Raw genomic sequence first — 14024 nt, 5'->3', positions numbered from 1 at the left:
GACATAACAGAAAAACAAACTAGTCTAATCTTCCTATTTCCTAGCTATGTCTAAGAGAAAACACAGTTCTAAAATCCTACTTACATATAGACACAGGCAGAGTGGTGAGATGGATGTTCTCAAGACAAATGCTCAAATGTTCTCCTTCTATCTGTCCTTAAATTGATAACACAGTACCACTGATTCATTCCAGATTACATAATTTCTTTCTGGTTCCCAGGCTAACAGACTCTCAGAGGTTAATAGCCCTTTTGATCTTGCAGCTAGACAGGAACCAGAGCAATAAAAGAAATTACACATGCAAATTCTAGCCATTAACTCTGGCCTCAAAACAATAGGCAGTATGCCTTTATCTAGACATCTCAGCTCCAGGTTTTGACATCAAAGTATTGACTTATCAGCTTTGTTATAACAGAGTGCACTGTTGTTAATTTTTTAGAGTTCCACACTTTAACACCATTTTTCCCATTTAAGAGAACAAGCCTGTGGCTTATATTAATATTTACAAATGACATAATTATCTACAAATTCTATCTGCCTAGGCTGGCAGCCTTCAACTATCTTCACACATCTCCTCCCCTGGAGAACTCAAGCTAGTTTTTCAAGTGACCCCTGAGAAATGTTGCTTGAGAGGGTTATGTCTATCTGAGTATACCTTACCCCATTCCCTGTCTTGAGAGCCCATCTGCATTGGCATTGCTAATCCCACTGCAGTGCTGCACTGACATATCATATGCTTGCAACCCTAGGCTCCATCTTAGCAACTTGACATTTTGCTGGCTGGCTCTGTGTAACCATGTTAGGGGATTGTGATCTGTCACTACAGTGAATTTTCTTCCATTCAGATAAGGCTGAAGTTTCTGCAGTGCCCACACTTCGGCTAGACATTTCTTTTCTGCAGCTGCATAGCATTCCTCCTTGGGGTGGAGCCTACGACTGAGATAAACCAATGGGTGCTCTTCTCCCTATGAAGAAATCTGGCTAAGTACAGCCCCCACCCCATGGTTCAAAGCATCCTCCTGCACAACAAATTTTTTGCTGTAATCTTTACTGGCTAACACAGGGGGCCCTCCCAAAGCTTTCATAAGCTCCTGGAATGCTTGCTCACATGCTAGGGTCCACACTACCTTATCTGGCCTGTTCTTCCTTGTCAGGTCTGTGATGGGAGCAGCTATGGTACTATAATTGGCAATGAATGTTCTGTAGTACCCTGCTGTCCCTAAGAATGCCCTTACCTGCTTTTTGGTAACAGGTGCAGGCCATGCCAGCATGGCTTCTACTTTGGCAGGTCCTGGCCTGATCTTACCACTCCGCACTCTATGTCCAAGTTAGGAGACCTCTGCCATACCCACCTGACATTTGCTGGGCTTAATGGTCAACCCTGCCCTTTGTAGTCTGCCCAGCACCTTCCTGACATGCTGAAGGTGCTCTTGCCAGGAATGGCTGTAGATGGCAATATCATTTAGGTAAGCTCCTGCTCCTGCTAGGATATGATCTACCAGTCTCTAGAAAGTCACTGGGGCATTTTTCATCCCAAAAAGCATCTTTGTGAACTCATATAAGCCAAAAGGAGTCACAAAGGCTGACTTCTCGTTAGCGCTTGGAGTCAAGGGCACCTGCCTGTAAACCTTGCTAAGATCAAGTGGTTGTAAGATACTTAGCCCCATCCAGCTGCTCTAGGGCCTCATCTGTCCGAGGCATAAGGTAGGCATCTGACTCTGTGTGACTATTTAATTTCCTGTACTCCACACAGAACCTGGTTCTGCCATCCTTCTTTGACACCAGCACCATTGGGGAGGCCCAGGGACTGTTGGACTCTTGAATCATCCTTAGTTCCAACATCATCTGTATCTCCTCCCTCAGAGTCTGACTCTCTCAGGCACCTTATAATGGGCCTGCCTAATAGGCCTTTGGGGTCCTGTATCCTCCTGGTGCTGCATCAGGTGGGTGCACACTGGTTTCCCAGTGAACATGTCCCCAAACTCCTGTAACACTGCTTGGATTTCTCGAACCTGAGTAGGAGATAGCTGCTGGGACATTGCTCCCCCTTCCACTGAGGTGTCTGTCCATGCCCCACTGAGCAGATCAGTCACCAGATCTCCCTCAGACTTCTCCTGCAAGGCACAGCACATACACAGCACAAGGGGCTCCTTATCATGGTAAGGTTTTCTTATGTTAACATGGTACAATTAGTGCCCCTGCCTCCTGCCTAGCAGTTCCACCATGTAGTTAACATTACTTACCTTTCTTACCACCTTGTAGGGTCCCTCCCAAGCAACTTGCAGCTTGTTGCGTCTGACAAGAATGAGAACCATTACCTGCTGACCCACAGCATACTCTCTGGGTTGAGCATTCCTGTCATACCACACCTTTTTCAGTTGTTGGCCTTCTGCCAGGATTTCCTGGGCAAAGCCCATGAGTTCCCTGAGCCTTGCTCTAAGGTTTAGGACATATGCCAGAACAGACTCCTTGTGAGGTTCACACTCACCTTCCCACTCATCTCAAATTAAATCTATAGGTCCCCTCACCCTATGCCCATACAGCAACTCAAAGGGTGGAACACCTGTGGATTCCTAGGGAACCTCTCTGTAAGCAAACAGATAGGGCAAATATTTGTCCCACTCCCTCTTAAACTGGTCTGCAAATGCCTGTAGCATGGACTTGATTGTAGAGTTTAACCTCTCAACAAGACCATTAGTCTGGAGATGGTATAGGGTGGTCTTCATGTGCTTCACCCCACAGTACTTCCACAGACAAGCTAGGAGGACTGACATGAAACTGGCACCTCTTTCAGTCAGTATTTCTTTTGGGAAACCTACCCTGCTGAAAATCTCTAACAAAGCATTTGCCAACTTTTCTGCCTCAATGGAGAACAGAGCCGCTGCCTCAGGGTACCGCATAGCATAATCCACTACCACTAGGATATACTTTTTCCCTGTGGAACTTGGGGTACTCAGAGGCCCCCCAATAGCCTTAGCTACCCTTTGAAATGGCTCCTTAATCACAGGCATCAAAGGAGCTCTCACCTGGTATCCTGCCTTGTCTACTTTTTGGCACTGCTCACAGGTCCTGCAGGACCCTGTTACATCTCTGGAAATTCCAGGCCAATAGAAGTTCTGCATAATACGTCTCTTTGTATGTTTTATTCCCATATGACCTGCAAAGGGAATATCATGGTCTATGGCTAAAAGCGCCAGACGGTAGGCTCTAGGCACTATAAACTGCTGTATTGTGTCACCTTCTAGCCCTCCTTCAGGGGTCCACTCTCTATACAGTAACCTTTTTATCCCAGTATACAGATTCCCCCCTTCCCTTGTGAATCAGATGTCTCCCTAGCTACCTGCCTCAGGCCTTGAAATGTAGGGTCTGAGAGCTGAGCCTGTCTCAACTCCCTCTTTGTAACCCTTCCCAGCTCCACTTCCACAGGAACTCTTGCATCCTCTGACAGTGGTGCCTCACTGTCAGCCTGGGTACTACTTACCACCTCTACCTTTGCAGTCACTCTTTCCAAGGGAGCATCAGTACCCACAAGCAGCTGTGGCTCACATTCAGTCTCACTGCTACAGAGTAGCTCCCTCCCTGAAGTAAACACCTCACCAGTCCTGGCTGCAAGTATGCAGTCTGCTCGGGTCTCCCCCAGGCTACCAAATGCACATGCTTGTTTTGAAGCTAGACTGTGTGCAACTGCATTACCATATGGTACTGCCTCATCCAAATCCTTCTCTGTCAGAACATCTGCAGGATGGTAGTTTGGTACCCTCAGTGTCTCAAGACAACCTACTATTGGCAATTTGTCTTCCCCCCTTACTGGCTCTCTCACCTTTTGTTCCCCACCTTGCCTCCATGGACTTCTGTATGCCACTTGGCCCCACTGGTTGCATCCAAAACATTTAACCCTAGGTCCTGTACATGTAACTGGACTAGTGGCTTCCCCTGCTACTGGCAGATTCTGTTGGGGCAGTCTGTGCTGCCCACCATGGGTTCCTTTAGACCCATGAGCAGTACGGGGGGGGGCCTTTCCTGTGCAGGGATGCCCTGCTTGCTAGTTATATGTCTCCATTCTTCCCCAACCTATCTGAAGTAGCACATTGTCTATCAGCTAACCAGATCCTCATGTCCTCAGACAAAGTGCTAAGGGCTTGTTCCCTCACCAAAAGACTTTCCAGCCCTTCAAAAGTGGTGATCTGACATCCACTCACCCACCTATGAAAATAAGTGCTCAGTTCAGCAACATATTCACACACACTTTCATCTGCCTTGCGTCAATGCTCACAAAACATTTTCTTATACGTTTCAGCTATTAGCTTAAAAAAATTCTAACAAACAGTTCTTAACCATAGTATAAATAAAACAGTCAATATCAGACATTTTAGACAACACATTTAAAGCTTTGCCATGGAGTAAGGGGGTCAGGAACCATACCCTGAGCCTTTGGTCAACATCATACTGTTTGCATACCCTCTCAAATATATGAATGAAACTATCAAAATTATCCCCCTCTTTAAAATGTGGAAGAAATGTACTGACCTTTTGTGCTTCTGGGGTCCAGTTACTCCCTTCCCCATTACCTCCATGCCTTACCTCTTCTTTTCCTCAGCTTCCAGACATCTCAGTCTCTTGGCTGCTTCTATTTTGAAAATGCCAGGCCTCTGACTCAAGTATCTTTAGCTCCAGATGGATTTTTAAGTCCATTGCAGAAAGGTTAAGCTGTCCATTCTCTGAGGGTGGTACATCTCCACTGCCAGTCTGATCATCCTCCTGGTTGCTGTTTTCTGATGCAGCTGTGACCAAGGCTGCAATCAGGTCTGCCTTAGTCAGGTTTCCATGCACCAGTCCCCTAGCCTGGCATATCTCAGCCAACTGGCTCCTTGTCAGCTTTCCATACCCCTCTGTTGACATGCTGCCTGCTCTCCCTGACTAACTAAGCTAAGAAAAGAAATAAAACAATTGTGATCTGAACTCTGAGTATTCATTACATGGCTGATTTAGTGTACAAAAACACTTTCAGTGATCACTGTACACAAACTACAGGAATTCACTCTACCAACACCACTACAAGCCAATTAGTATTTGCCACCCAGTTAATATGTGGTGTGGATATCCCACGCACTGACAAACAATTAATATGTGATGCCCGTACACTGGCCCAGCAATCAAGGAGCCTCAGTCCTCACCACTAACACCAGTGAGGGGCGTCCAAATAGGGGAAGGATAATAATTACACACACTGTATAGTACAATTTCCCTTAAATGCCCACAGAGATCACAGTCAGTCTGGGGCTCGTTTCTACCTTTCTCTCCAGGTCACCAATAAAACTCCCCGCTGGCACAGCTATAGGGTACAGATCTTAGCCTAGTGGGTAAGCTAAAACCTCCAGCACCCTCTCTGTCCAACCAGTGCTTCATGCCCATGACCAAGTAGCTGACACACACTTTGAGATAAGAGTTTATACAACCGCACAGACCCTCCTGGGGAAGGCTGGCACAGGTTCTCCAGCTGTGCCCCTTTTACCCACACAATATGATAGAGACCATTGCCACCACCCAGCTAATATTTATCAGCTACTCAAAGGCCCTTATGAAAGGGTGTCCAGTTATACTGTGCAATATTATTATCCAAATGGTAAGTGCAACCAAACAATCAAGACTTATTTGGAGTGACTTGGTACGATATCACTATTTACATGTAGTGTACTTTTAGAGCTTATATTATCTCTACACAAAACAGCCACAGTTGAAAGGTTTAAAAATATTTAAGAAATAAAAAAAAACAAGACAATATTTCTTACTACTCAGTGCTAGTCAACAGTTCAGTGATCACAGAGAAATACTTAAAATAATACAGTAGGCAATTTCTGACATCACAGAAAAACAAACTAGTCTAATCTTCCTATTTACTAGCTATATCTAAGAGAAAACACAGCTCTAAAATCCTATTTATATATAGACACAGGCAAAGTGGTGAGTTGGATGTTCCCAAGACAAATGTTCAAATGCTCTCCTTCTTTCTATCCGTAAATTGATAACACAGTACCACTGATTCATTTCAGATTACATCATTTCCTTCTGGTTCCCAGGCTAACAGACTCTCAGAGGTTAATAGCCCTTTTGATCTTGCAGCTGGTCAGGAACCAGAGCAATAAAAGAAATTATACATGCAAATTCTAGCCATTAACTCTGGCCTCAAAACAATAGGCAGAATGTCTTTATCTAGACATCTCGACTCCGAGTTTTAACATCAAAATTGACTTATCAGCTTTGTTATAGCAGAGTGCACTGTTACATTTTTGTAGTTCCACATTTAACACCATTTTTCCCATTTAAAAGAACAAGACTGTGGCTTTTATTAATATTTACAAATGACAGAATTATCTACAAAATTCTATCTGGCTAGGCTGGCAGCTTCACCTATCTTCACAGTGACTAATCAAAAATTAGCTGATTGAATATGCTGGCAATTGTTTTGTGCCAGATAGTAGTACAGTGAGGATCGGGGTATTTCCCCTTTTCCCACTGTAGTGCAATCTCAGGAGTTAGAATATACAATTAGCAAGGGTGGGAGTAAAAGATTTCTTTTTGCTTGTTGTCATTTCAATTGGTTGCTGATCAACAAATTATGTTTGGAAGTTTTGACAAATTGTCAGACGTATATGTGTGTGTGTATATATATGGGTCTATATTAATAGACCTAAAGATCAGAACAGCAAATGTATGTACATCGACACATTTACGTCAATATACATACAGAGCAAAACACCTAAAGGGCGAAAACCAGAACGCCGAACGTGTTTCGTAGCCAGCAGCACTATGGTGGGGATAAGGAATATATCCGTTTCCCCACTGTAGTGCAGACTCGGAGTTGGTATATTTAAGTAGGGGGGTGTGGGGGGCAATGAGGCTTGCCCCCTGCAAAAGCCAATTAATTTAATATTTTAGTTTAAATTTTACCTACCTGTGTGGCGCATTCTGATGATGATATACATTCAGCGTTCTGGTTTTCGCCCGTTAGGTGTTTCGCTCTGTATGTACAGCGACGTAAATGTGTCAATGTACATACATTCACTCTTCTGATCTTTCGGTCTAGTAATACAGACCCTGTATATATATATATATATATATATATATATATATATATATATATATATGGGTCTACTTCATTTGCCCTAACTTCCAATAGACTGACACCCATTTGACTGAGACCAAATGACTGAAATTTCATTTGATTGACACTTCATTTGACTGACACTTCATTTGACTGACAAGTATTATTAGCAGTCTCCAGAGCACTGTAAGGCAAATAAATGGAAAATGTCCCCTTCTCCACTGTAGTGCGACCCTGGAGTTAGAATATATAGTTAGAGAGGGTGTGGGGGGTGTGGGGGGGTGAAGCCCCCCATTTACTTTTGTTTTACTAAGCAATATTAAAGCAAAACCACACAATATAGTATGAAATTAAGTGGGGGGGACTTCATCCCCCACAACCCCCATTGTGGGGGGCTGTGCCCCCCACACCCCCTAACTATATATTCTAACTACAGGGTTGCACTACAGTGGGGAAGGGGACATATTCCATTTACTTGCCTTACAGTGCTCTGGAGACTGCCAATAATACTTGTCAGTCAAATGAAGTGTCAGTCAAATTAAATTTCAGTCAAATGGGGTCAGTCAAATGGGTGTCAGTCAATTGGAAGTTAGGGCAAATGAAGTAGACCCGTATATATATATATATATATATATATATATATATATATATATATATATATATATATCGCCCCACGACAGATGACCAAAACCCCGGATCGACCACATCTCCGAGATAACATCAGCGACAACAGACATCCCCGACAACGGTAAGTAAAGGTACTATGGAACACATTTCCATTCCCATAATACACACAAAAAACACATTAAAAGGAGTATAGCAGGGGGGGCAATATATATATATAGTTACCTATCAAAACATCTACTCTTCATAACATCTAAACTCAAAACATCAAGACCATAACATTTAAACTTCAAAACATCTAAAACTAATATCATCAAATCTCAAAACATTGAAAACTACAAAGCAACTATAAATAATATCCCACACACTGTTTGCTATGTTTATGCAGGGGGGCAAGCCCCCCTGTACCCCCCACACCCCCCCGTAAATTAAATATATCAATTCCAAGGTTGCACTACAGTGGGGTTAGGAAATTAACTTTTTCCCCCACTGTAGTGCGACCTTGGAGTTGGTATACTTAATTTACGGGGGTGGGTGGGGGTGGAGCCCCCCACATGTGGGGTGCAGGGGGGCTTGCCCCCCTGCATAAACATAGTAAGAACTCTGTGGGATGTTATTTGTAGTTGCTTTGTAGTTTTCAGTGTTTTGAGATTCGATGTTATGAGTTTTAGATGTTTTGAAGTTTGCAGGAGATCAAAATAGGGGAAGAGACCAGTAACCAGTGGAGTCCCCCAGGATTTTCTGTTTGGCATATACATCTCAAAAGTAAAAGGAAATACCAAAGGGCTTTGGCCATCTAAATTTGAGATGACTGCAAGCTAGGAGCAGTTACTGAATCCACAAATGACTTAATCATCATGCAGGAAGGTTTGTCCCAAATAATAACAGGTGTCAAAATTATGACAATGCCCTCTGAGAATTGACCCAATTGTTTGCCATTTGGGAACTTGTGTATACAGTGACCTAACTTTTAACCAACATGTGCCCAGTGTCCTAAGAAAGCCTTTCTATATTGCACAGCTTATAAACAAATTGATTGTGTCTAGATCTAGATATGTTTGTTGCCCCCCTTTACAAAGCTCTCATTAGGTCAATCATTTTGTATAATGCCCACTTTGGCATGTATCTGTCCAGCCCCATGCAACAATTGCAATGCCTTCAGAGATACCTTACTAAAAATATACAAGTCCTAAACTATAGGTCTTGCATGGACCACCTCAGTGATTTATTACTATACTCGGTATCCTACAGACTGCTTGGAGGTGACATGTCTGGCATACAAGGCATCCTCCAACCTAATACAGATGGACCTACTGAACGTCAGCAAGTCAAATGGCATCAGAAATACTCAGTCCAGGTATCTAAACTGAATGTTGTGGAGAGATGGATATATATCACAGAGGCTACCACTGTTCCAGAACAGACTATCCATAAAAATAAAACAAAGCTCATCCATCCATATTCAAATGCAACTTGGATCTAAGGATAGGTAATAGAAAATGTACTCCAGCATTGCCCCTCATGCCACTAATGAATAGAAGCAGTTCCTGAATGCTGCATTCCTTACATGGGTCCCCACAAATTACCTATGGTATGATCACAGTTATTCTCACTAGGGCTAATATACAATTTTCAGCCATGGGATACCCAAAAGAGAATTGACTAAGCTTAAAATGTACTCCAAGTGAACCTATGTTGTGGTAGTAAATAGTTATAAAAAAATTACCCTTTTTAGATCACTAAGTGCCCCTCTCAACCCCCCCCCCCCCAGTCTTCAACAGCTTCTGGTGCCTATGCCTGGACTACAGGAAGATACTTGTTAACAGTTCATAGCTTTAAGCCACTGTGCCAACTGGGCATGTCTGTTCTCCATAGGGATAGTCATTATTTTTAATAACAGAAATGGAAAATACAACTTGTAACATGGACTCTAGCTCTAATTTGACTTTTAAATGTAACCTGTGCAGTGTTTTTGTAATCAGAGGGGAAAGGAAAATATCACAATACACATCATAGAAAGTACTAAAAGAGAAGAGCAGTAGGTGAAGAATATGAACATAAATTGTTAATAAAAATGACAAAAGTGTTTAGGCAGTCTTTAGGTAATATGTAAAAGAGGTGTGAAAGAGGTATATGACTCTTGATTTGGTAAGTGGAAACCTTAAAAAGTCTACTTATTTTACATTCTGAAGTTATTTATATCAAAAGTATAGAGAGGAAATAAACATAAAAAAGCAGCAGTTTCTAAGCTATTTAGTAAATCTGTAGAAATAAGAGACTTACTTGAGATTCGTTAAAAGGCTGATGGCTGGTGGTCTCCCCAACCCCAGTCCCCATACTTTTTAAATATGGTAGATAAGCAGTGCCTTTTAGCCATGTTCATTACTACAATGTGGTGAGGCTAATCATATTGATCTACGTGTCTGAGTGATTTTCTGAATTGTGTGGCATCTAGATGCCTTCCAGTAGAACGTTCTGGGAGAGACATAACGTGTCTAATTAGCATATGCCTCTTCCCTTCACTGCCTTGTTAACATACAGTGCAACCACAGAGCCAGCCCTACAAGGTGCTGCACATTTTTGTGCTAAAGCACCATGCAGCACCGTGTTAGGGCTGTTCATGAACTCAGAAAGGTTACCATGATTTGTACATTGTAGTCTACATGTCACAGTACCTTTCTGAATTTCCCAAATTGTCTATAATTATATCTCATAAAGTTTATATAAATAAAGTTTCTAAGTATATCTCATAGAATCCTTCTACAACCTTATTTTAGCTTGACAGGAAACTAGAAATGCCATTATAAAGCTCATTCATATTCAGTTTAACTATCACTTATGTTTTGGTTTTGAAAATAATTAAAATTTGTTTCCATCTCGTCTACACAACTATTAGAAATTGTAAGTGTTCCAAAAATACTAAATATGCACAATTTCCACAAACTAGGAACATGATTATTTGATTAAACATAAACTTGGAAATGCAAAGACAAATGTCTTTAAACTGTCACAAGTAATAAGTATCAAAAGCATAGCTGACAAACTTCCTGGGGCCTAGTGTTCCCTTCATAAGTGTCATTAAGGCTCAATGCTTAAAAGAGTGGCATAAATGCACAATACGTAAGAGTTCTCCCTGGGGACTAGTGTTCCCTTCATAAGTGTCATTAAGGCTCAATGCTTAAAAGGGTGGCATAAATGCACAATACGTAAGAGTTCTCCCTGGGGACTAGTGTTCCCTTCATAAGTGTCATTAAGGCTCAATGCTTAAAAGAGTGGCATAAATGCACAATACGTAAGAGTTCTCCCTGGGGACTAGTGTTCCCTTCATAAGTGTCATTAAGGCTCAATGCTTAAAAGAGTGGCATAAATGCACAATACGTAAGAGTTCTCCCTGGGGACTAGTGTTCCCTTCATAAGTGTCATTAAGGCTCAATGCTTAAAAGAGTGGCATAAATGCACAATATGTAAGAGTTCTCCCTGGGGACTAGTGTTCCCCTCAACCCAATATTGCAGGATTTGCTTGTTGGTCTAGGATGCGTGAAGGTATGACAACCTCTCCACCCCCCCCACACACACACACACACATCTACCCTTAATAACCCCTAACTAGCACACGACTATTAGAAAAATTTCAAGTCCCCCTTTAACCCTAAGAACACCACTATCAATACACTATAGTTCATGGAAACCCTGTACAATCATGTTAATAGCTGCACTAAGGCAGTTGTACCTTCCTGGAAAAAGCACATAATAAACTCAAAAAACAAGCTAACTCTAGTAACAATAAGTTGTATAAAAAAAGAAAGAAGGCAGACCATTACAAAAATTAGAAAATGTATGCCCACCAAGGAAAAAATCCCTTTTCCATCTGAACAAGCAACTTGGGGAGGACTAATCAAGTCTAGAAAAGCTAAGTTTGATGTAAAAATAGCCTTCCAGGCCAAGGGCAATCACAAGGCTTTCTTCAGCTATGTTTGTAATCTCAAAGGCAATACACAGCAATGTACTAAACTAGTTGTAAATGGAGCTACCTATACTGAGCTGGAAGGTATAGCATATCTACTGGCCAACAACTGTAGCTCCAGTTTTACCCCTTCTCCCTCCCAGGAAACCCCTCAGGAAATACTATCAACCATAACTCCCCCAAGTATCACCATGGAACATGTCCTCAGTACACTCTCCAAGGCCAAAAACACTACATCAATGGGCCCAATAATATCCCATGATGTCTCCTTAATATCATAAAACATGACCTATGAGGACCACTATAATCACTGTTTAACTGTAGTCTCTAGAAAGACTTTGTGCCAAATGAATAGAGGACTGTAATTTTCATCCCTCTCCACAAGGTTGGGCAATCTATGTGTATGCAAAGCCTTGGAAAGAATTGTCAAAGAAATAATAAACAGCGACATAGGATATCATCAGTCACTGGACTCAGCCCAGTTTGATTTTGTCAAGGGCTACTCAGTCTGCTAGACTTCTTCTAGAAGGTCACAAAAACAATGGAAGAGAGAAAAACCTACATCTGGACAAAGCTTTTGACACAATACCTCACTAAGGCATTATTAACAAACTCATAAAATTAGGTATAAACCCCATTGTCACTTGTTAGATAGCCAGCTGGCTCACAGATAGGACTCAAGAGTTTGGGTGGAAGAGTCTACCTTCACAAAGAGGCAAGTCAGTAATGGAGTCCCTCAGGGCTCAGTGCTGAAGCCACTCCCTTTTGACATCTATTTCTCTGAGTTCAAGCCTAATGTCAGGGACCTCTGGCTGACCAAGTTTGTAGACGATTGCAAACTGCATGTAGTCATAGACCCCCCCAATGGCACAAATACCCTTCAAGAAGGCCTGACACAGACAAATTGCAGGTGCCAGAGCCATGGTCTAAAACTCAATGCCAAGAAATGTATAATAGTAGCCCTTGGGAAGATGACTACTCCTGGAAACTACTACATTGACAATACACCCCTAAGATTAGACTCAGAGGTCAGGGATCTGGGAATACATATAAACAGCAACATGGTCTTTTACCATCATATGTCCATGGTGGTAAGAAACCATTCTATGTTGCACAACTTATAACCAATGGTATGGCATCTAAGTCCAGAGATGTCATTGTTTCACTCTACTCAGCCCTTATTTGACCAGTCATGTACAGCACTCCCTTTGTTATATATCTCACTAGGCATATACAACAACTGGAGAATGCACAAAGGTTCCTCACAAAAAGAAAACAAGATGCAAACTACACGTCCTATGTGGACTGACTCAAAACCCCGTCCCTGTACTTGGTATCCTACAGGATACTGACAGGCGATATATGCTTGGCCTGCAAAGCATCATCTGATTCTGCTCTGATGTACCTGTTGCACATCTACAAAATACATCAGAATTACCCACTCTAGGGATCTAAACTTTACCTGTAAGATAAATGGAACATGCTAGCGGGACAGGTAGGTGTCTCAGAGACTAATCCTCTGGAACAGGCTTCCTACTTTGGATAAGTCAATGGGGAACTGGACATTTAACCTTGGTCTGTTACCTATGACTGTAGTTGAGTGAGACAGCCTGTAAATGCTTGACCACCCATGGCCAGTCTGCATATAACCCATAAAGCAATCCTAGAATATCAACCTGCCAAATACATTTGGGAAGCAAGCCCAGGCTTAAAAAGGCCTTAGGGTTCATTAGCCTAGTAATCACCTATGAACATATACTTCAACCTCCCAGGCAAACACATACTTACACATGCACTCACACATACAGCCCCTCGCTTTTACACACACACAACATATACACACGCACACATCCACCAATACTACTTGTCCATTAAACTCCCTGATGCTTACCTCTACTGAGCTATATGAGCATGAGCTTTTGGCCATGTTCATTAACAGGTGTGGCCGGGAGCAGCTGTGTTAAGTTATGCAGGAGAGCAATTCTCTGAATCACTCGGCTGCATAAGTGGCTTACATAAGGCAGTTCCACAAGTTAGTTAGTATATATATATATATATATATATATATATATATATATATATATATATATCCCCCACTGAGTATGAATTACACCACTTTTATATACTAAACTCTAGAACTAAATATTTTAAATAACAAATTTCAGGATTTAAGAATTATTAAACAATTATGGAAAGTAAGCTTAAGGAAGTAGCTCCTAATGACTTGCCACCATCTTGTAAAGTTAGATTATTTCCACTTACTAACTAACCATACCACAGAAGCACATATGCATGCTTTCAGGATTACTTGGAAGTACTCACCGGTTAAATGAC

The sequence above is a fragment of the Protopterus annectens genome, chromosome 2.part1 (genome assembly GCF_019279795.1).
Source record: "Protopterus annectens isolate FY-2018-M chromosome 2.part1, PAN1.0, whole genome shotgun sequence".
In the NCBI taxonomy this organism is placed as follows: domain Eukaryota; kingdom Metazoa; phylum Chordata; order Ceratodontiformes; family Protopteridae; genus Protopterus; species Protopterus annectens.
The sequence above is the reverse complement of the archived record's forward strand: the minus strand, read 5'-3'. Positions refer to the sequence as shown.